The sequence below is a fragment of the Schistocerca gregaria genome, chromosome 1 (genome assembly GCF_023897955.1).
Source record: "Schistocerca gregaria isolate iqSchGreg1 chromosome 1, iqSchGreg1.2, whole genome shotgun sequence".
In the NCBI taxonomy this organism is placed as follows: domain Eukaryota; kingdom Metazoa; phylum Arthropoda; class Insecta; order Orthoptera; family Acrididae; genus Schistocerca; species Schistocerca gregaria.
Genome location: NC_064920.1, coordinates 795229857 through 795254566, shown reverse-complemented (window position 1 = coordinate 795254566; position 24710 = coordinate 795229857).

Genomic DNA, 24710 nt, shown 5'->3' with positions numbered 1-24710 from the left:
TACTACATTGTTAACTGCGGTCATCGCAGAATCAGAGCCAATCTGCCGCGAGCGCTTCTTTAGTGTTCAGTTGTGGAGTCAGTATGTATCGCTCGTATACTGCTGTATAGGAGTTGCTATAATTTCTGTATTACTTTCGTACATTTTGAAAACCCCTTTTTATATCTTTGTAAAAGGTCGTCTGCTGACTTGATAATAATACGAAACAGGTAACGATAAGATTCCTTGGTGGGAAAAGGAAACAAAAATATACAAAAAAAAAATTGTGCAGTTTCACTAAGGCCATATGGCAAAAATCTGTAGTGAGAGATATAGCGTGCAATGAAGACTAATTACTTACAGGCAGATTAAAAATGTGTGCTGGACCGAGACTCGAAACGGAATCTTGGTCTTCGTGGGCCAGTGCACTGCCATTTTTTTGTTGTGTTTGGCCATAGCGGACGTCACATGACATCCGTTTGAATTCGTTGTTGTTCCCTTCACTCAGATTTTTACTACAGAGAATAGGCAGCTCTCTGACCGAACACGCAGAGCTACCCAAGCACGACTCACCACCCATCTTCACAGCTTTGCTTCGGCCAGTATCTCGTCTGCAACCCTTCAAACTACATAGAAGCTCTCCTGCGGAACTTGCAGAAGGACAAGACGCCGAGTTCCAGTCTCGATCCGGCACACAGTTTTATTCTGCCATGAAGTTTCAGAAAGAGCACACTCCGCTGCAGGGTGAAAATTTGATTCTGAAGACCAATAACATTTATTTTCTATACACTTGTCTGACCGGAGAATAGAACCTTAATCCGTCTGGCGCCTTAAAGGTTTTGACGTTTTGTCACGAGTTTGTTTCCTCCATGAACAAATCCATCAAAGACGAGCACCCGAGTAATCTACGCAGGGCGTTGTTCCGGCCGTACGTAATAGCGGCTGCCTCGGGCGTGAGTACGTTTAATTAACTCTCCCATCTGCTGCAGGCCGAGGCCGGGCGCACAGTCAGCGGCCAGCAGCGGCCAGAGAGCAGAGATGTATGCCGGCAGCCCGCCTGCTGCTGACACGCCCTCCACAGGCTATGTGGACATCTCCAATTGGACGTTCCGCGCAGTGTATTAGGCTGACGCTGGGAGTGCAAATACCATCTACTCCAGCATGCGGGGCGAAGTATTGTCACAGGCGTGCTGCCAGTACTGTAGAATGTGAACTGACGCCTCACCCGAAAAACTTTACATAGATCTTCGATAGACGGTATCTCTCCTCAGTACAGTGTCTGTTTACGTCATTACGTCGCCAGGTTAGGATAGCAACTTTGTTAGCTCATTACACCGGCCACACAAGTCTTTTGTTTTGTTAGAGACATGGCTTTGAAATAGTCCCGCGCGTGCCCAAGGGTACTGAAGAGGAATAATAACGTCCAGAGTACATCAAAAAACTTTCAAAAACATATTTCTGATGGGACTATTACATACTGATATTTGCTAATCGCGTGACAGGATATTTGGATTATACTAAATTTCATACTGGCTGTTGTTGAATAGAAATCTTTTGCCGTTAGATCAGAGGGTTAGTCATAAGTATCTCCGTGGTTTCATATCGATGGATAGGGAATCTCTTCAAGCTTCTGTTCATAACATGCGAAGTGGCGTGATTGCGCTAGGGGGCAATTGCGTCGGAACATGTAAACATATCATGTCGCATCGAATTAGTTTGTATCTACTGACGGGCAAGCTAATGAGCAGATTTTCGGTGCAAGCTGATATTTTACCTTCCCAGGCAGTTTCTGTTAGGGACTTCAGTGAGCGCCGCAGATATATACTCCTGGAAATGGAAAAAAGAACACATTGACAACGGTGTGTCAGACCCACCATACTTGCTCCAGACACTGCGAGAGGGCTGTACAAGCAATGATCACACGCACGGCACAGCGGACACACCAGGAACCGCGGTGTTGGCCGTCTAGTGGCGCTAGCTGCGCAGCATTTGTGCACCGCCGCCGTCAGTGTCGGCCAGTTTGCCGTGGCATACGGAGCTCCATCGCAGTCTTTAACATTGCTAGCATGCCGCGACAGCGTGGACGTGAACCGTATGTGCAGTTGACGGACTTTGAGCGAGGGCGTATAGTGGGCATGCGGGAGGCCGGGTGGACGTACCGCCGAATTGCTCAACACGTGGGGCGTGAGGTCTCCACAGTACATCGATGTTGTCGCCAGTGGTCGGCGGAAGGTGCACGTGCCCGTCGACCTGGGACTGGACCCCAGCGACGCACGGATGCACGCCAAGACCGTAGGATCCTACGCAGTGCCGTAGGGGACCGCACCGCCACTTCCCAGCAAATTAGGGACACTGTTGCTCCTGGGGTATCGACTCCATGAAGCTGGGCTACGGTCCCGCACACCGTTAGGCCGTCTTCCGCTCACGCCCCAACATCGTGCAGCCCGCCTCCAGTGGAGTCGCGACATGCGTGAATGGAGGGACGAATGGAGACGTGTTGTCTTCAGCGATAAGAGTCGCTTCTGCCTTGGTGCCAATGATGGTCGTATGCGTGTTTGGCGCCGTGCAGGTGAGCGCCACAATCAGGACTGCATACGACCGAGGCACACAGGGCCAACACCCGGCATCATGGTGTGGGGAGCGATCTGCTACACTGGCCGTACACCTCTGGTGATCGTCGAGGGGACACTGAATAGTGCACGGTACATCCAAACCGTCATCGAACCCATCGTTCTACCATTCCTAGACCGGCAAGGGAACTTGCTGTTCCACCAGGACAATGCACTTCCGCATGTATCCCGTGCTACCCAACGTGCTCTAGAAGGTGTAAGTCAACTACCCTGGCCAGCAAGATCTCCGGATCTGTCCCCCATTGAGCGTGTTTGGGACTGGATGAAGCGTCGTCTCACGCGGTCTGCACGTCCAGCACGAACGCTGCTCCAACTGAGGCGCCGGGTGGAAATGGCATGGCAAGCCGTTCTACAGGACTGCATCCAGCATCTCTACGATCGTCTCCATGGGAGAATAGCAGCCTGCATTGCTGCGAAAGGTGGATATACACTGTACTAGTGCCGACATTGTGCATGCTCTGTTGCCTGTGTGTATGTGCCTGTGGTTCTGTCAGTGTGATCATGTGATGTATCTGACCCCAGGAATGTGTCAATAAAGTTTCCCCTTTCTGGGACAATGAATTCACAGTGTTCTTATTTCAATTTCCAGGAGTGTATTAAGGATTCGCCACATCACGAATAGGGCCAATACTATGCAGGTGTAATGTCAGTTAATATTTTGGAGAAATTGTTCATCCACCTAGACGCGTCTATTCTGTGTAGGTCTATGCCTTGTAGTTCTTGTACATTCATATTCTGAAGCTTCGGAGTTAAAAAGGAATAACTGTGTATACTCCTCATTAAAATAGAATTTCTTGGCGATGAGCACTGACACGACGGTTCAGGTTTACAATTTCATGGTTTGTTACAATGTCGTCCCAAACAGAAGAAGTGTGTCACTACAGGAAAACTCCTCGACAGCTACCACAGAATTACAATATTCGATTCTATTGAAATTAAGAGAGTAATGGGTTTTATAGCAAGGCAAAGTACTGCAGTGTTCAAACACGGGTATGTACTGTTTTAGTGAACACGAGATCATGGATACACTTTTCTCTGTCAATGCATTCCGGTGAGCATGTGGAAAGGTTTGTGACGTTATTATGGCCTCACAATAGGACTTAACACACACTGAAAGCGGAGTGGTAGTTGGAGCTAAAGACATGGCACATTCCATTTCGAAAATCGTTCGGAGTTCAACAGTTTCAAGGGTGTACCCAGATTACCAAATTTGAGGTATTATCTCTCACCACAGGCAACACAGTGGCCGACTGCATTCATTTAACCATCGAGAGCAGCAGCGCTTGTGCAGATTTGTCAGTGCTAATAGACAAGCAATTCTGCGTGAAATAACCACAGGAATCAATGTGAGACCCACGAAGAAGGTATCTGTTACGACAGAGTAGTGCAATTTGACGTTAATGGCACATGGCAGCAGGCGACTGGCGCGAGTGGCTTTGCTAACAGAACAGCGCCTGCAGCGCCCCTCCTGGGCTCGTCACCATAGACGACTGGAATACCTTGGCCTGGTCAGATGGGTCCAAATTTCCTTTGGTAAGAGATGATGGCACGGTTCGAGAGTGGAGCAGACCGCACGACGCCATGGACCCAAGCTGTCCACAACGCACTGTGCAAACTGGTCATGGATCCATAATGGTGTGGCTGTATTTACATGGAGTGGACTGGATCATCTGGTCTCATTGAACCGATCGTTTTCGGCTACCTGGAGACCATTTGCAGCCATTTATGGACTTCATGATTCGGAGCAACGATGTCAGGTCTCAGGGCCACAAAAGTTCCGCGATTGATTTGAACATCATTCTGGACAATAACACTTAATGGTTTGGTCAGCCACATCGCTTGGCATGAATCCCATCGGACCTTTACGGGACGCAATTGAGAGACCCGTTCGTTCACATAATGTTGCACCGCAACATTTCTGCAGTTATGGACGGCTAAAGAAACTCCATGGCTCAATACTTCGGCAGGGGGGCATGCAACGACTTGTTGAGTCCACGGCACTTCGAGTTTCTGCTCTACTCAGGGCAAAAGGAGGTCCAGAACGATATTAGGATGTACCCCGTGAAATTTATCACCCCAGTGTGCTGGTATTATCTATATAGTGCCAGTTAGCTGGACAGATATAAGTACGAAATGTAGGAAATTATATTTTTTGTAATGAAAGAGGAAACAAAGACACGGCACTACTCCTGCATAAGAAAAGGGAACTTAAATTCAGACTGAAATTCTGAAAAGGAAACGCCACCATTATAAGCGTAAATGAAGCAGATCAAGAGAGAAAAAGATGAGTTTGCAACCTTCTATTAAGGACTTAAGAAGACTGAATAATTACAGTGCTACTGATCAGACTATTATTATTGTTGTTTTCAATATGATAATATAAAATATCTCAGTAACCTATATTATAGGGCCTTTTACAAGACCGATACGTAATTAATAGGCAAAGATATTAAGTAATTTAGCCACCTATGGTTATGTAACTGATCCACTTTTTAGGAAAAGAGGTATACATGAGTATACATTAGCTAGTGCATGTCTTGTAACGACAACTGAGTACATCTTAAGAAATTATAAGGTAGAGGGTATGGAATGGGATACTATAGAGAGCTATATGTGGGATCAGATCATGCTTTTAGAAATTTCCAGAATACATATTTTTTGAGGAATTGGAGAAAGTGACCAAATAAACATATAACCAACAACATTGAAGTGTTTATAAACTCTACTGTCTTGAAGAGGACAGCGTCAAACTTCATTACTAAAGCAGATTAAATAAAAAGATACCAAACTTTCATATCAGCGCACACTCCGCTGCAGAGTGAAAATCTCATTCTAGAAACATCCCCCAAGCTGTGGCTAAGCCATATCTCTGCAATATCCTTTCTTTCAGGAGTGCTAGTTCTGCAAGGTTCGCAGGAGAGCTTGTGTAAAGTTTGGAAGGTAGGAGACGAGGTACTGGCAGAAGTAAAGCTGTGAGGACGGGGCTTGAGTCGTGCTTGGGTAGCTCAGATTGTAGAGCACTTACCAGCGAAGGGCAAGGGTTCCGAGTTCGAGTCTCGGTTCGGCATACAGTTTGAATGTGCCAGAAAGTTTCATATCAGCGCACACTCCGCTGCAGAGAGATACGCTCATTCTGGAAGATACCAAACTTTCAAACTAAAGATAAAACAGAAGGAATATGTGGAGAGCCTAAGGAATGTTTCAATAAAAATAACAAAATGTAAGGAAAAGAAAGGCTTAAAATCTGAAATAAGGATATAACGAAAGCTTTAAGAAAACAACAAGATACGTATATAAGAAATTTAAACAACCCCACAGCCCAGGAGAAGCAATGCTGTAAGGAAAGGCGGAACGTCACAAAATATGTAATAAAGCACACTGTAAGTATTGGGACAGAATTATTTCAGTACCGAGGAGGATGCATACTAGACACAGTAATCTGCGTATAATGTTCTAAAAGCTTTTAAAACAACAGAAAAAGCATAAAAATAAAGAGCACAGTATTGAAAAAAATTAAGGGTAAATTATTACAAAGAAATGGTGAAATGGTACATGATAGAAAACTGAAATAGAACCATTGGATGAGAAGGGATTAGATGAAATACAGTCTGACGAAATAAAGTTACTGAAAAACAGGAAATCATTGAGAAGAGTGTATTAATGCTGAACTGCTGAAATATGAAGGAATGATGCTACATTTACTAAACGAATGTTGGGAGAGCAAGAGTAATTTCAAAGACGGGAAGGTCGCTAGCGTGACATCAGTTTTTAAAAGGGAGATAGGTATCCTATGCAGAAAGTGAACTCTGCATAAATGACATATGCAAAGATTTTAAACACAAGACCTACAAAACATGACAGAAGTATTACTGCATGATGAACTAATGGGTTTTAGTCAAGAACGCTCCAGCCTGTATTGTACAGCGGAAAATTATAAAGAAACATGCACTGAATTTATTTATTTTAGAAAAGATATTAGCAATATCAGCAGACAGAGGTTATGAAGATAATGAGGAATCGTAAATATCCCAAACAAGTGGCAAATGCATACAAAGTTCATATCAGAACACAACTATCGATCTGGATCCCAACAGAAAAATGACTAATCAGATATCAAGTAATAGATGAATATGCAAATCTGCTGTATCCCTGCAACCTCGTTCAGTATTTACGAAGATGAAAAATAGCATATATGTCAAACATAACTTCGAAACGGTATGCACCTAGGCAGGAGAACTCTTTTAAATAACTTGCTATATGTTTACGTAGCAATAATCCTAGTAGATAACGAAGAGGAGCTTCAGAAGTGAAATTACTTACTGAAAGAAATATGTGAGAAATAGAATATGTGTGAAATATTACCTGAAGATTTCAACAGAAAAAACCGAGACAATGGATTCCTTGGAGAAAAAACATTAGACCCAAAATATCGATAGGTCATAAAATCTTACAACAAGTAAACCTCTTCAGTTACTTAAGATGTGAAGTGATATGCGCCGACAGTAAGCACACAGATTTTTTTTTTTTTTTTTGGTCATCAGTCTCCTGCATTTTTTGATGCGGCCCGCCACAAATTCCTCTCCTGTACCAATCTCTTCATCACAGAGCAGCACTTGCAACCTACTTCCTCGGTGATTTGCTGGATGTATTCCTATCTGTGTGTTCCTCTACAGTTAGTTGTAGCCCTCCATAGCTCCCTCTAGTATTCTGGAAGTCATTCCCTTACGTCTTAACAGATGTCTTATCATCCTGCTCCTACTCCTTATCAGTGTTTTCCACATATTCCTTTCGTCTCCGATTCTGGGTAGAACCTCCCCATTCCTCGCCTCATCAGTCCATCTAATTTTCAAAATCCGTCTGTAGCACCACATCTCAAATGCCTTGATTCTCATCTGTTCCGATTTTCCCACAGTCCATGTTTCACTGTAATCCAGACGTAAATTCTCAAAAATTTCTTCCTCAAATTAAGGTAGGTATTTGATACACACGGACTTCTTTTGGTCAGGAAAACCTCTGTTGCCACAGCTAGTCTCCTTTTGATGTCCTCCTTGGTCCATCCGTCGTTGGTTATTTTACAGCCTAGGTAGAAGAATTCCTTAACTCCATCTACTTCGTGACCATCAATCCTGATGTTAATTTTCTCTCTGTTCTCATTTCTAATTCTTCTCATTGCGTTCGTCTTTCTTCGATTTACTCTCAATCCATACTGTGTACTCATTAGACCGTTCATTCCGTTCAGCAGATCATGTAATTCTTCTTCACTTTCACTCAGGATAGCAAAGTGATCCGCGAATAGTATCATTGATATTTTTTCTCCTTGAATTTTAATTCCACACGTGATACATTCTTTATTTTCATCATTGTTTCCTCTATGTACATATTGAACAGTAGGGGCGAAAGGCAGTATCCTTGTCTCACACCCTTTTTAATACGAGCACTTCGTTCTTGGTCGTCCACTCTTATTACTCTCTCTTGGCTGTTGTTCATATTGTGTATGACCCGTCTATCCTCATAGGTTACCCCTACTTTTTTCAGAATTTCGAACATCTTGCACCATTTTACACTGTCGAAGGCTTTTTCCAGGTCGACAAATCCTATGAACGTGTCTTGATTTTTCTTATTCTTCCCTCCATCATTAACTGCAACGTCAGAATTGCCTCTGTCGTGCCTTTACTTTTCCTAAAGCTAGATTGATCGTCATCTAGCACATCTTCCATTTTCTTTTCCATTCTTCTGTATATTATTTTTGTAAGCAATTTGGATGAATGAGCTTTAAGCTGATTGTGCAATAATTCTCGCACTTGTCAGCTCTTGCCGTCTTTGGAATTGTGTGGATGATTCTTTTCCGAAAGTCAGATGGCATGTTGCCAGACTAATACATTCTACACACCAACGTGAATAGTCGCTTTATTGCCACTTCTCCAATGATTTTTAGGAAGTCTATTGGAATGTTGTCTATCCCTTCTGCCTTATTTGACCTTAAGTCCTGCAAAGCCCTTTTAAATTCTGATTCTAATACTGGATCCCGTATCTCTTCTAAATCGATTCCTGTTTGTTGTTCAATCACATCAGACAAATCTTCCCCCTCATAGAGGCTATCAATGTAGGCTTTCCACCTATCCGCTCTCTCCTCTGCATTTCACAGTGGAATTCCCGGTGCACTCTTAATGTTACCGCCCTTGCTTTTAATGTCACCGAAGGTTGTTCTGTCTCTCCTGTATGAGGCAGTCGTTAGAGCTTGCTCTGGCGGAGGCCGCTTCCTGCCCTCTACCTACGACCGATCTGGACCTGGCAATGCTCCTAATGCGTCGGCAAGCCGTTATGCGGACTCGGCCTCGGTTGGCGAGGCGAGTGGAGCGGCGGGCTCGTCCCGCCTGCCACCTACGGCAAATCGGTGTACGAGGAGCGGCGCTAAGAATACGAGAAGGCGCGTACTGACTACCAACGACGGCCTACTGGCGCTGACCGTAGCGCGTGTCTTGGACTTGGGAGGCCCACAAACATCTTCATCCACCTCCACCAAGACTACAGAAGCAGCTGCCGGACGACCTGTGGCTGACACCAGCAAGGGCGCCCAGAGAGACCCCAAACATGGCGGCGACAAACACCCATTTCTGATGGGGCTCATCCCTAGAGCCCAAAAACCGGGAAACCACGAAGAAAACCCGGCCTGGAGCGCACCTGCCGGCAACGTCGCTCCGAAATGTAGCACGACGCGTCCGCAAAGCGCCCAGCCGCCGGCACCTCCAACAGCGCACCACGAGTACGCACCCAGCTGAAGGCGTCTCGGAAGGGGACCAGGGCCACGCCTGAGATCGACGAAGACGGACTTAAAAAGCCCACGAGGAAGCACACTGCTAGCAGCAGCAGCAGGCAGCTCAACCACCGCCAACCGCTACGGTAACCTCCCTGACGCAACAGCGGAGGCGACCGACACAGAGCAGCAGAAGAGGGCGCCACCTCACCCACCGGTCGTCATCCAGTGCGAAGCGACGCCAACGAGAATGACAGGCCGCGCCGCGTACGTCACACAGAGGATGTCACGTGACCGGCAGCGTCCTAACATCTTGTAGCTTCATAACAGATAGCACCTTCGTCTAAAATGCGTCCGTGAAAGTTTTAGATGAATTAAAGTTGTGCTGGGTACACATATACTGGATTTCTGAATACTGGTGTACTTCGATGCAATATATACTTAGAAACCTAACAATCAAGAAAACAGTTGTAGGCATACATATATAATACACTCCTGGAAATGGAAAAAAGAACACATTGACACCGGTGTGTCAGACCCACCATACTTGCTCCGGGCACTGCGAGAGGGCTGTACAAGCAATGATCACACGCACGACACAGTGGACACACCAGGAACCGCGGTGTTGGCCGTCGAATGGCGCTAGCTGCGCAGCATTTGTGCACTGCCGCCGTCAGTGTCAGCCAGTTTGCTGTGGCATACGGAGCTCCATCGCAGTCTTTTAACACTGGTAGCATGCCGCGACAGCGTGGACGTGAACCGTATGTGCAGTTGACGGACTTTGACCGATGGCGTATAGTGGGCATGCGGGAGGCCGGGTGGACGTACCGCCGAATTGCTCAACACGTGGGGCGTGAGGTCTCCACAGTACATCGATGTTGTCGCCAGTGGTCGGCGGAAGGTGCACGTGCCCGTCGACCTGGGACCGGACCGCAGCGACGCACGGATGCACGCCAAGACCGTAGGATTCTACGCAGTGCCGTAGGGGACCGCACCGCCACCTCCCAGCAAATTAGGGACACTGTTGCTCCTGGGATATCGGCGAGGACCATTCGCAACCGTCTCCATGAAGCTGGGCTACGGTCCCGCACACCGTTAGGCCGTCTTCCGCTCACGCCCCAACATCGCGCAGGCCGCCTCCAGTGGTGTCGCGACAGGCGTGAATGGAGGGACGAATGGAGACGTGTCGTCTTCAGCGAAGAGAGTCGCTTCTGCCTTGGTGCCAATGATGGTCGTATGCGTGTTTGGCGCCGTGCATGTGAGCGCCACAATCAGGACTGCATATGACCGAGGCACACAGGGCCAACACCCGGCATCATGGTATGGGGAGCGATCTCCTACACTGGCCGTACACCTCTGGTGATCGTCGAAGGGACACTGAATAGTGCACGGTACATCCAAACCGTCATCGAACCCATCGTTCTACCATTCCTAGACCGGCAAGGGAACTTGCTGTTCCAACAGGACAATGCACGTCCGCATGTATCCCGTGCCACCCAACGTGCTCTAGAAGGTGTAAGTCAACTACCCTGGCCAGCAAGATCTCCGGATCTGTCCCCCATTGAGCATGTTTGGGACTGGATGAAGCGTCGTCTCACGCGGTCTGCACGTCCAGCACGAACCCTGGTCCAGCTGAGGCGCCAGGTGGAAATGGCATGGCAAGCCGTTCCACAGGACTACATCCAGCATCTCTACGATCGTCTCCATGGGAGAATAGCAGCCTGCATTGCTGCGAAAGGTGGATATACACTGTACTAGTGCCGACATTGTGCATGCTCTGTTGCCTGTGTCTATGTGCCTGTGGTTCTGTCAGTGTGATCATGTGATGTATCTGACCCCAGTAATGTGTCAATAAAGTTTCCCCTTCCTGGGACAATGAATTCACAGTGTTCTTATTTCAATTTCCAGGAGTGTAGCTGAAAAACAGCAAGTGTGGCATGACAAATAAAACATATGCATCCCAGTTAAGAGTTTATTCAATTTGTTTGCTTACTGACCAAGCACAGTTTCCATCTAGATGTATGTGGTTTTAGACATTTTTTCCTTGTGGTTCATTTTTGTCTCCTGTAACCGGTAATGTAAGGACACCACACAATAATTGCATGAACAAAAGGAAAGAATGTGATCAGAATTTTTTCTAAATCTGCAGTTACAGACAACTAAGTTTCGGCAGTCTCTCACATAGAATTTCATTCATAACATTATTTGTAACTGTATGAACGTTTCTAACAGTCAGCGAAATATTCAAATCACAGATATAGAAACAAGTTAAAAGATAGACGTGCGTAGGCATTTCGTTCTAGATTACATTCACGCAAGGCGCAGAGAAATGTAGGAAGGCCGCCTTTGCTTTCAGTAGGTGTGTTTTCCGCACAGGAAAGAATTTGTCAGCAGGCGACATTTTTCCTCATATATTTCGCAAATTTTTCTCCAAGGTGTTTCATTTTTAATGAGTGAAAATTTAATTACAGAAGATGCTCATCTCTACAGAATGATTTCGACGAAGTTGTGCATTAGCACACAGTCTTGACAAGACTTATAGGGCGATCACCTGAACGTAAGAGATGTACCTTATTTCCTGTTTTGCACAAATGCCACTTTATTTCTAAGAGACATAATAAATTTGATTCTATTAAATACTTTAAGACAGCAATTATTACGTTCTCGGATTTGAATAAACCTGATGTATCGAATTGTCAGAAGCAAATTCTCACCTGTGTTTTTCTTGCATAGTTTTTCATTGCAATTAGAAAAAGGCACCTGATAATAAGGAAGAGGTTTCCACGAAACTGGTTGTGCAGAATAAAGTTACTTTTAACACATTTATGCAGTTTTTTGGCGGTCAGTTCTACCAAAAACAAAAATCTGAACTGTAGTTTGACAAGAACTGGTCACTTACCTGTCTCTTGAGGAAGTCGGTGTTGATGCAGATATTATGTTTATGGAATAAGGGCTATTAGTTTTTTGGAAGAGCTGCTACATCATTTCTGTGTTCTCCACAATGGAAAAATTTCTTCTTGGAGTACTGACTGTGTTATAATTTATAATATCTGTCAATATATATATATATATATATATATATATATATATATATATATATATATATATATATATTTTACCTGGCATACTCAGATTGAACGAGTTACAGTTTCTACAGAACATTAAGGACATATAATTGTATTATGCTGTATTGGTTAAAGAAAAAAATTGTGATTATAACAGTAGTACAATGATAACTATAACAGTAAAATATAATTATACTAATCAAGAGTAATAATGATAATAAAACAATAATAATAATAATAATTGTAATGGCTATGTATAAGAAAATAAACATACTTTTCTTTTGTGAATGTCAGTCCTATTGTTAGTTGGGAATTTTCTCGTTATGTTCTCACAGCTTGTGAGTTATTCTCATCGAGCAGAGACATAAGACGATAGAATGAGGTAAAAGAGACATATAAGAGGTAGATAGGTTAGAGGAAGAGAAATAGAATGGGAAAATTCGAAGCTGTGATGGAGAGGAGAAAGAAAGAGATGAGAGGGGCACAACAATGGTGGCTATACCGTCCCTAATATGTAAGTTTTAAGTTCCCTCTTGAATGTTGAGTAGTTCTGGATAAGACGCAGATCACAGGGGAGCGCGTTCCATAGTCGTATGGCTGAGATGGAGAATGACACGGAGAAAGATTTTATGTTATGTAAAGGTACAGCCAAGATGCTAGACGTATCCGATCTGGTATTGCGATTGTGGAATGATGATAGGTGTTTAATGTGAGAAGATAAGTATTGGGGGCACGAGTGGCTAAGAAATCGATGAAGTAAGCACATCGTGTGGAGATCGCGTGCCTTATGTGGGCGTATCCAACCTAGCTGGTATGAAGGACGGATATGATCATACAACCGAATATTGCACACGTATCTAATACAAGCATTCATCACTAGCTCGAGGCATCTAGAATTTTCACTATCTGTGCCCTGTTGAACTACATAACAGTAGTAAAGATTAAGCAAGACTAGTGTTTGGACTAATTTTTGTTTAACATGGGTTGGGAATATTTTTCTAAATTTTTTAATTGCATGTAGGGAGGAGAGTGATTTCCGGCAAGCTGCGACTGTTTGTTCTTCCCAGTTTAGGTGTTCATCCAAGATTATTCCAAGGTCTTTTACTGTTTTTTGGTATGGTAGTTGGGTACCATTGAGGAGTATTTGAGGGACTGTTTCGCGAAAGTACCGGCTGATTAACTTTGGATGAGATATAAGTATGACCTGGGATTTCTTGGGGTTTAGTTTCAGACCTAGGTTCTGTGCCCATCGAGAAACAGAGCAAATATCTTCGTTCATACTTGCTACTGCGTCAGCAACGTTTTTGGGGCTTGCGCTTATGTACAGTTGGATGTCGTCGGCATAGCGATGGCAGTTGCAGGAGTGAATCACTGAAGAAATATCATTAATGTACAGTGAGAAGAGAAGTGGACCAAGGACGGAGTCTTGGGGAACTCCAGAGAGCACGCTTTTCCATGATGACTTTTCCGACCCACAAATGACTTGTTGACTTCTGTTTTTGAGGTAGCTGTCGAACCAGTGTATTGCACTGTTCGAGAAATTCAGCTGTTTCATTTTAATTAGTAATATATCGAAGTCAACTGTGTCAAAAGCCTTGCTAAAGTCAAGCAGTGTTAGGATAATAGCTTCACATCTGTCCATAGCATGTTTAATGTCATCAGTTACTTTGATTAATGCAGTTGCTGTACTATGGTGCTTTCGAAAGCCTGACTGATATTCGTCATGGATGTTATGAGTTTTGAGGTAATCCGTCAGCTGTTCATGGACGATGTATTCTAGGGCTTTAGATATTGCAGGTAGTAGGCTGATCGGCCTGTAGTCACCTGGCGACTTAGGGTTGTCAGTCTTGGGTATAGGTGGAATTAAACTTTGCTTCCACGCAATAGGATATGTACTACTGACAAGAGACCGGTTGAAGATGTCTGTGATAACTGGAATAATAGTGTTTACGACGTTCTTAATCATGCCAATACTCACTCCATTATTTCCTACTGCCTCGGAAGAGATTCTCATAATTGCCTTGTGTACTGTGCCGGTAGTGACATGTTTTAGGAAAAACTTGTCTCTCGAGAGATTGATATCTTGGGGCTGGTAATTTGTCGGTGCGTGGCAGTTTGCAGCTGTTTGTGTCTGAAGATGACACTACAAAATGCATAATCTAAGTTCTGTATTTTTATCCATTTTTCCATTTTAGTAGTTCCAATATAAAATTGAACATTTACATCTTGGATTACCAGTTTACTTCTCTACTAGCCCCCTAACTGTCAAGCAGCACCTACATACACAAATAGAAGGAATTGATTGAGAAGGAATTGAATAAAAGGAAATGAATTTCCAAATTGAAAGGACAATTTCAATTTATAAGGGGCCCTGTATCCAGGACAGTAGTATTTAAAACTTTCTTGAATGTACCCATATGTGTTTGTTGGCTTACATCTGCAACACCTGAGATAAACTATCATCAAACAGTGTACTACAGGTAGTTTCCACCAATCAGCAACAAGCACTACTTGATAAATATTGAAATTTATTTCGCTTTATGCTTTCTGTACAACACGAATTTAGACCAAGGTCTCTCTGTCCTAATAACTTCCCCCCCTCCCCCGACACACAAACACACAGAGACATGAATATACCAAGAATAAACATCAGTAGATGTTTTTCACTTCACACTTTTCACTTCATTTCTAACTGAAGTCTAGTATAGCAAGAATCAGGTATAAAGACAATAATGAACAAGTACAAACATTTCACATACAAAATTTATTTTAACAAATTTGTAATGCTTTTAAAAACAGACATTTTCATTACTCATAACAGTTGATATTAATTGAGGTAAGATAATAGTGTGGTAGGTTAGTTCATAAACATTAGGCAGGCATGTGGCATGTTTTAAACTCACTACAGTAGTGTGATAAATTTGTAAATATAATTTTACATCTTACTATGAGCTTTCAAGTTCCCAATAACAGTGACCCTATTTGCCCTTTGGAAGGTTTTAATGAAACAAGATGTTCCAACTTATTGGTGCTACACATTTCATGGCAATATGATACTGCCTTAGGTCAATTTATTATTCATTTAATGATACTATTCTCAAAAATTTAGAGGCGGTTTACATTTCTAATAAATTATTTACAGGCGTTGTAGAAAATATGACAGAATTAGCCAAATGATCACAAAATCTGTTGCTGCCATGGATGTGACACCAAGATAAACAAAAACATATGCTTAAATCAGACTAAATGCCAGACCATATAAAAGAAATTAGACACAAAGTTCTCTGAAAATACTTTACAACCATATTTTCAGTATCACTACTTTATCAAACCATATTTGCAGTAGAATTTGCTTTCTCATGCTGTATATATATGGACATGCAATCTGAGGTATAGGTGCCAAGTGTGGAGACACAGGAGCATTTGTACCAAGATTTATTTTCTGCTCCACTCTATGTATGCTACCTCATAATGACACATCTGTGTTCAATGTAATTTTAATGTAGACAAACCAGCCACAGAAACAACATATGAATAAGCATTAATCCATTATGTATTTGTAGATTATCTGTGTAATGTATGCAGTCTGAACAAAAATAAAGAAAATGAAAACTCAAGCAATCGAGTGGGCTACTAGTGTGTCGTATTACACTTTTCACTATCAGTAAATCATGAATAGACATAAGAAATCTAACGGCAAGAATTGAATCTGTTACATTCTATTTCCTACTATGTGAAATGAACTGAATGGGAGGGTGGAGATGCAAGTATTTCGAAAGAAAAGAAATAAACATACGTCACAGAGGAAATAAACAAATTCCTGGCAATCCATGGTATGGTAATGGCATTATCTGTAAGTTACTGAAAACATAATCCTCAACAATATCAGAAGCTGCAGCATCACCATCAGCAGCAGTAGCAACATCAACAGCACTTTTGAAGGATGAGAAGTCACTGGAAGCAACATTGTGTAGTACTGTGAGGAAACGCAAAATCATGCCTGCTCTTCATCCAACGGAATTTTTAGTGAGGGACAAAAGAGAGAGAAACCTTCAAGGTAAGGTTTCTTAATCCAGCACCCAAATATTCTGTTCATGAGAAATAAAGTCCAGCAACTACAAGTACAGACAACTCACTCATTTTCATCACAGAAGATTGATGTAGCGCACTTTAAATAAGTTCTAATGGTTTTAACTCTTATAATATAGTATTTCAGTATAGCAGAACCGTTGTGTGGGATGGTGGGTCATGCATGTATGTTAAGGAAGGCATTATGTATGAAGTAAAAAGTGACATTATTTCATTAAGTGAAGAAAAACATAGAAATATCATCCATAAAAATATGGGACATATTACATAAACATCGTTCTACTAGCAGTGATGTGGAAATTTTCATCACAAAACTGAACCTTCTGGAAGGTAAATGGGCAGAATATAGGAACACTTACAACTACAACAAAGAGTTATACCTAATATATTAAACGGTAACTAGAGAGCTCACTGTTTAAAAACTTGGATATCCTGACAGTTCCAAGTGAATACAATTTTCAAACAGTGAGATACATAAAGAAAAATATTGACCAGTATCCAACCAACAGTTGCTTTCACAAACATGGAACCACATCTGGCCACTATCTACACCTCCACAGGAAAAACAAAGTGAAAACAAAATGTAGTGTGCTACATAATGAAATAAAATTGTACAATAAGAACAGTAAGATATCTCTGAAACTTGATAACATGAGAAAGTACAAAAAAAAAAAGAAATGGTATCTTTGTAGAGGGCTTCAAACTTATGTGTCAGTCATGAGCTTCTTCACTTTAATTCAATCTACTTTAGTCTTACTTGCCTTATCATTATGCATTTTCTCAAAATTGTTAATGAGTATCCTGTTGGCACAGAGAAATACATGTTCCAGTTTGCTTAACAATGTGTTGTGAAGCAAACAGATACATTCAGCATTATCCACTGCTTTTACTACTTCTGACATGCATACCTTCTGAGAAACGGAAAGCTGTTTGCCAGATGACATAAATTGCTGAATAAAGTCATTCACAAGTAGAGAGACTGTTTGCCACACTATTCCAACTGTGGTCACTACTGTCTCTGTAGGCAAAGTCAGTTCACCCCTGTCCAGTTCCTTCACAATCTCAACTTCTTTGTTCAGCAGCAATCATTCAGTACATTTGTCACACTTGGATTTCTGAAGGGCTTTCCTAGCTGCATAATCTCCTATGTATGTCAAAACAGGTAACATGTTAGGTGGACCATCATCCATACCAAAGGTGATGTCCATAATATCAGAAAAAATGCTAATGTCAATATCATAGGCTAGCTGCTGTTGGGCAGGAGTTATGTGTTTCAAGTGTACATTATCATTTTGAGCTGCAAACAGTACATCGTCTTTGAATGTTATTTTTCTTTCATTTTCTTAAACTTGGATGTAGGTATTGTAGTAATTTGCCCCACTCAACTGTTGGTAGCACCCAAAGCGGTCCTCTAAATCATCACTTTGAAATTTTCCTAGCAATATCCAGTCAATGTCATGTTTCTCTAATAAGTATGGAATTATCTGCAGAAAAGATTGAATTGTTAATATTAAAGACTAGAATGTCTATGATGTTAAAGCATCACTTATTGGTACAGATACTCTCCAAACTTTTAGCCAATGACACAGATTATTTAAAAATGTCACCTGATTGTCTGTTGTCTTCCTGATGGCTTCTCTGTAAGGATCATTGAATCTCTGGCCTTAAAATTCACTTCTAACATTCACATTCTTCCACCAGGTCACAATCACCTGAAGGAAAGTCACTGTCTGATTTATGTGCTCAGTAACATTAGGCATATCCTTTACTGCATGCTTCAAAGCTACTATGTTATTATCATTGAAAATTTTCAAAGCTAATTTCATATTTTGTTTCAGAGTACACGATGGATATAGAACTCTAGCTGATAGTGTGTGGCCATATTTGACTAAAGAGTTTCTTTCTTTCTCATATACCAACTCCAAATTCTTATACTGTGCTGTCAATATTTCTCAATGACCAGTCATGTCAGGAAACTGTAACATTTTATTAACACTTCTTTTTGTCTGCCAATTATTCCTGATACATTTCAGAAAGTGTACAGTGTCAAACAAAAAAGTTTCGTAGAAGAATCTAGAGGGTGTTCAATACTGGGTTAGAGAATTCTACTTTGGATGAACAGTTCATATGCCTTCCTGTTTACACTGTTGTCATCTGCTATCAGACTGACAACTTTGAAGCCCACTCTTTCCACCATGCATAGAAGATTAATGATCAAAGATTTCAGCTATTCACTTGTCATATTAGCTATTGCTATAATTGCTACAACATCATCATATTTAGACAAAAGAGAAGAGACTATAAAAACCTGTGCTGTTTTGGCACGTGTCTCAGGATGAAAAAAGCTACTCCCATATATTGAGCCAGATTTAAATGAAAGTTGTGGTTGCACATAAATCTCGTCTAACAACAGAGACACTAACAACTCATGTTTTTCTAAATATTTCACCCTGTTTTCTAAATAAGGACTTGTTTGAACTGATGAAGTGACTAACTGGTAATTACAAATTAGTTTCTGCAGGATTTGTGGGTGGGGTATAAACATTAAATCACATTTCCTCAAGGCATTGTATGCACTGAAAGAACGTACATACAAGCAGCATGCTACTGTCATGGTGCTGTTGCCATAGTGTCTGTTGTTTTTTGAAATTTGTGATACATGGAGTATTTCTACAATAAATTTCAGTTCTGCATTTTCATCATAATTTGGGATAGTCTGTAAGCAATTGACAGCACAGTTTAATTTATCTGTAACACTAGGCAAAATTTCCCCTTTCTCAACCATTGACATAACATTTTCTAAAACGTTTATGGATGTTAATTTCTTCACATCATTGATGGTTGCATTAATTGCAAAATGAATTCCTTCACTAACATTTACACTAAAGCTCAAATTACTATTAACAGTGATGAATGCAGTAACACAAGGTATTCCCCTGTCTAATCCTAAAAGACAGATATGCAACTTTCCATCATCTCTAATCGAAGACTACTTCTTGCTGCAAATTTTCTGGCCTTCTAGAAATACAGAAATATCATTGAGACAAGACAGTGAATTTTGTTGGAGGTGTAAGTTGTTTGTCTCAATGCTGTCTTGAATAGCTTTTTTTAAGATTGTCGTCTTCCACATTAACAAGACCTCTCACTTTTGTAGTTGATTTAGAACAGTATGAGGGAGTGTTGGGAAAAATAGTTGGTACAGCATTTTCTGTGAGTTTTGGGATTATTCTAGGAAATTCTTTCAGTTGTCCTCTGTCCATAATTATGTCCACTCGAATTACACATGATTCATCGAAGTGTTTTACACAAATATTTGGCCGTTTTAGTATGGTTAAGTCTTTTGGGATATTTCGAAGCCACAGTGCACGTCGACTCTCGTCAGATGGCAAAGAAAATGCAGTCGTTCTCTCTGTTTCGGAATCAATTCGACCGACAGCCGAACACACTACATCGACGTGGCATTTCAAGACTTCCAGATCTAAAATAAAATGAAACCGTATTTCAGTACATTACCTCGAAGTTACAGTGGGATGTAAGATCTCGAAATCACGTCATGTTAAACACACACAGACGGTTAGAATCTTCTAAAGTAGTAAACGCAGATGCATTTGAGGTTAACATACCTTACTTACAATTATCAATGTTTCGCACACAACACCATAAATATAACAAATTGTGGATGCATTACCACAACACATACACACGTATTCTGTTGATGCACTTAGTTAAACTCCACTTTTGTAGTACAAAAAACAAACGCAGAAAATAGCAATGCTCTTTCACACACGTTGCTTCCACTAGCAAAACAAGACGCCGAGTGTTACGTCACGTTGACACGCCGGGGCCTGTATTTCTCGTTGGCCTCGGTGGGAAGGCAGGTTCAAAGATTTCGAGACGAAGTTAAAAAGGGTGGTGAAGGATTCCTTCACGACGCGGACGGCAGGTCGAGACCTGTACCGCGTCACCACGCGCACCCCGGACGACTACCGCGGCATGACGGAACTGACAAAGACAACGGCGACATGCCGCTCTTCCTCGCTGTCCTGGATGACAACCCTGTTCACAGGAAGATTATCCAGGAAAAGTGGGTGGGCAGTTCTGAAGTCACTGTGAAGAAATTACGGCGCAGAAGAGGACCACCATAGTGCTTCAACTGGCAAGGCATCGACCACATCGCAAAATATTGCCAGATGAAGCCGCACTGTGTGAAATGCTCGGGAAACCACACCAGCAGGGAGTGTCCGCTCCGCAGGAAGGACGTCCCGACCTGTTGCAACTGCAACGAGGCTCATGTTGCCAACTACAGAGGCTGCAAAACCTTCAAGAGAGCAGCAACTAGGGGACGACTTCTGCTCTCCAGGCCTGTGCAAGCTGGCAAAAGTTTTGCGGCGGCTGCCGCTACCTCCGCGGACTGCGGAAAGAGCAGCCAGCGACGGCAGGCGCAGCACCAGCAGTAGAAACCACGCCAGCCAGGGCAGTAAATCGGCTTGGTAAACGCGGAGGAAGGCCAAACAACCCCCCTGCTGCTTCGACGCCCACCGAACAAGCCCTGCCTCCACCGAGGCAGACGACAGAGACGCCAGCTGCACCCAGTGAATATACAGAGCTGCGTGAAATGCCGCTCATACTGCAGCTTCCGCAGATGATAGTATCTGCCAGGTCTGTGGCCAACCAGGCCACCGCCACAAGGGCAGCCCCTGCCCCACATCATGGCTAATACGCCAGTACTAGGGCTCACCGTTTGCATTTGGAATGCAAACTGCATTTGTGACCAAGCGAGTTTCGACAGTTTCTGCGTGACAGGGCCTTGGACGTATGCCTCGTCACACCGAAACCTGGCTGAAACCAGGAATGCAAGTGCGGGCGCCGAACTTCCGGTGCTATCGCAAGGACCGAGAGACGGCGGGTCGCGGAACGGCGGTGTATGTGAAGACATCGATACGCTACCATCCGTTCCAGCTGCCTGAACTGACCACAGTGGAGGCTTCTGGTGCTGTGGTCAACACGTCAGCGGGTCAGGTGAAGTTTGTGGCCGCGCATCGAAAACCAGAACGGGTGGTGCAACCGCGAGACTTCCACCCGCTGTTGTCGATGTATGGCAACCTGTTCATCGGCGGCGACTTCAACGCCAAACACCCGGTGTGGAACTCCCGGGTGACGACGACCAATGGGAGGAGGCTACTGCGAGCTGCCCAGCAACACGACGCGATAGTGCTGGGGCCTTTTGACTCCACACATTATCCCAAACGGAGCCGCGCTGACGTCTTGGACGTCGCTATCGTCAAGGGTGCCGCACACGACGCCATCGCGACCACACGTTTCGCGTTATCGTCCGATCAGCTCCCTATAATCTTAGACTCGCCACTGACGGAGTCGCACCACCGGAGGGCCGAAAGCAGTACCGCAACGACGACTGGGACCACTTCCGGGACCACCTAGAAACACAGCCGCCGCCTTGCCTGAGGCCAAGAGGGCCGATGCGGCCCTTGCCGCCTTCACGCGTCTGACGCACGAAGCGGCAGCAGTAGTAGCCAGACCGCGTGAACGAAGACGTCCACGTGAAAATTCGAAGAAGCTCCCACCAGACATCCTCCAGGCCATTTGGGAGAATAACCGTCTGTTCTGAGAGTGGCAGATTACGCGAGAGCCGGCAACGAAGGCCACCATCAACTGCATGCGTCGTGAAATTAAGTACGCGATTGCAAACCACCGCAACCGCGACTGAGCTGCGAGAATTGTCACTCTCAGGATAAAGGATGGATCCGCCTGGAGGGTGGCCTGCAACAACGCCAGCGAGTGCCGCCTCTCCAGGTCGGAGGTAACGTCATCGCCTAGCCCGACGCCAAACCCGGTGCGTTAGCCGACGCATTCGCCGCCAATTTCACGCCGTTGGAGGACGTCGTGGACGAAGAACACGTCCGTTTGGTGTAACAGCGCCTCCCTGTGTACCTGGCGCAAAGAGAGGTGGACGATGTCATCGTGGAAGTGACGGAGGATGGGCTCGCTCTCCTGCACACAAGGAAGGCAGGAGGGTGCGACAACAACAGCGTTCTGCGGAAGATGCTGCCGCCGAGCGCCGTGCGGCAACTAACGAAGATCAAGTATGTGGTCGGGACCTGCAGCTTCCCGTCTGCATGGAAACGTGCGGAAGTTGTAGCCGTCTCCAAGGCCGGAAAAGACTTGCGGCTGCCGCAAGACCACAGGCCCATCAGCCTGTTGCCTCGCTGTCTCGGAAGTTTTCGAGAGACTGTATGACAGGAGGTTATGGCGACACGTCGGAGAGGAAGTACTGCTCCCTGACGAACAGTTCGGCTTCAGGAGGGGCCACTCAGCAGCAACTACTTCGACTGGTAGAGCAGGCCATGGGGGCGCTGGAACGTCGCGAGTATCTTCGGGCGGTACTCCTGGACGTTCCACAGCCTTCGACAGCGTGTGGCACGACGGTCTTGCGCATAAACTACTTACACAAGGCCTACCGTTGTCACACGCCCGCCTGCTCAAATCCTACTTGACTGGGTGCACCTTCCACGTAGCGCGCCGACAGCGTGTCCCATCGCAGCTGGAGTCCGCAAGGGTCCGTCATCGGCCTCTTGCTCTACTCACTGTACACCGCCGACGTCCCGAAGAGGCAGGGCGTGCATGTTGCGCTCTACGCGGACGATACGGCGCTCTACGGCAGAAGCATCGACGCAAGTGTGATGCGTCACTGCCTCCAATCGGCTTGCGACGTCCTGGGAGTTTGGGCCACCAAATGGGGGCTTAAGTTTAACGCAGCCAATCAACATCATGGGAGGCTCCATCCCGTGGTCGAACACCGGACGCTACCTAGGTGACAATCTGGACCATCGCCTGACGTAGAAGGCGCACATCAGGGAACTAAGGGGTAAAGCGCTTGGCAGATTGCTCTTGTTGTACCCCTTAGTCAACCCAGCGACGATCCTGCGCGCACACAGTGGCATAACTCTGTTCCTGGTACTAATCACACCAATGTTAGAGCACGCTGTTGTGTAGGGCAACGCGGTCGACTCGTCCATCGCAAACCTGCAAACGGTCCAGAACAAGGCGCTTAGGTTAGCGCTTCACCTGCCACGAGACTTCAGCACCTGAGAACTCCACAGGGTAGCACTAGTATCGCTGCTCTAACACCGGTTCCCGCAGGTGGCACATCGTTTTTATGCGGCCGTCCGGATGTTGGAAAACGAACTCGTCCGCAACTTGGGCAACGCAGTGCAGTGGCGACCGACCACAAGGTGGCCAGACCTGTTGCTGGAGTAGAGGCACGTCGCAACATGAGCCAGATGAACTAAAAGAAGCAACGCAACCGCGAGGAAGATTCAGACGAGGAGACCCAACAATCCCAGGAAGAAGTAGGAAAGGCGTGATCCGCTCACCCTACCACACCGGAGTAGAAGCACCGTAAATTTGCGTAGCGTAGGTGCTCAGTTGGTTAGCGCATCTGACGATGGCGACATGTCTGATCGCCGAAGTATTGTGCCTGTTGGATACTATGAACTGACAGTACACCGGTTGACTCTTCGATTAATACCCACATTAAAATTGTATAAAACTGTTGCAGTCCCGATACTGCTCTAAGGGAGGGAAACCAAGGTACTACCAAAATGTAAGAAGACCGTATTCAGGCAAAGGAAATAAAGGTCTGAGAAAAGTGGAAGATTGAAGAACAAAAAGCCGACTAGGGATCAAGATATTAGAGAGGAACTAAACATTTTTAGTGCAAATAATGAAGTTCTACATTACAGTGAAAATTAGAGCAAACACAAAGAAAAAATAGAGAGTGATAGACTTCCCTTAAATGTTAGAAATTATAAGTACCAAGGTTTGACTTGGCGACTTGCAAAACTAAGTTGTGGTACAGATACGTCGATGATACTTTCGTTGTGTGGAGCCATGTAGAAGAACAGCTCGGTGACTTCCTAAGACACTTGAACAGCCTCCACGCCAACATAAAATTTATCATGGGAGTCGTTAAGGACAAGAAACTGTCATTTCTAGATGCGCTGGTTTCAAGGGATGGCGAAAACCTGGGACACAGCGTGTATCGAAAAGCGACAACCGATACCAGCACAAACTATCAAACCACCACCCGAGCTAGAGAAGGGCATGATTAATACGCTCAGAGCGCGAGCAGGAAAAATTTGTGAGCCGCAGCACCTCAGACGTGAAATGCAGCAC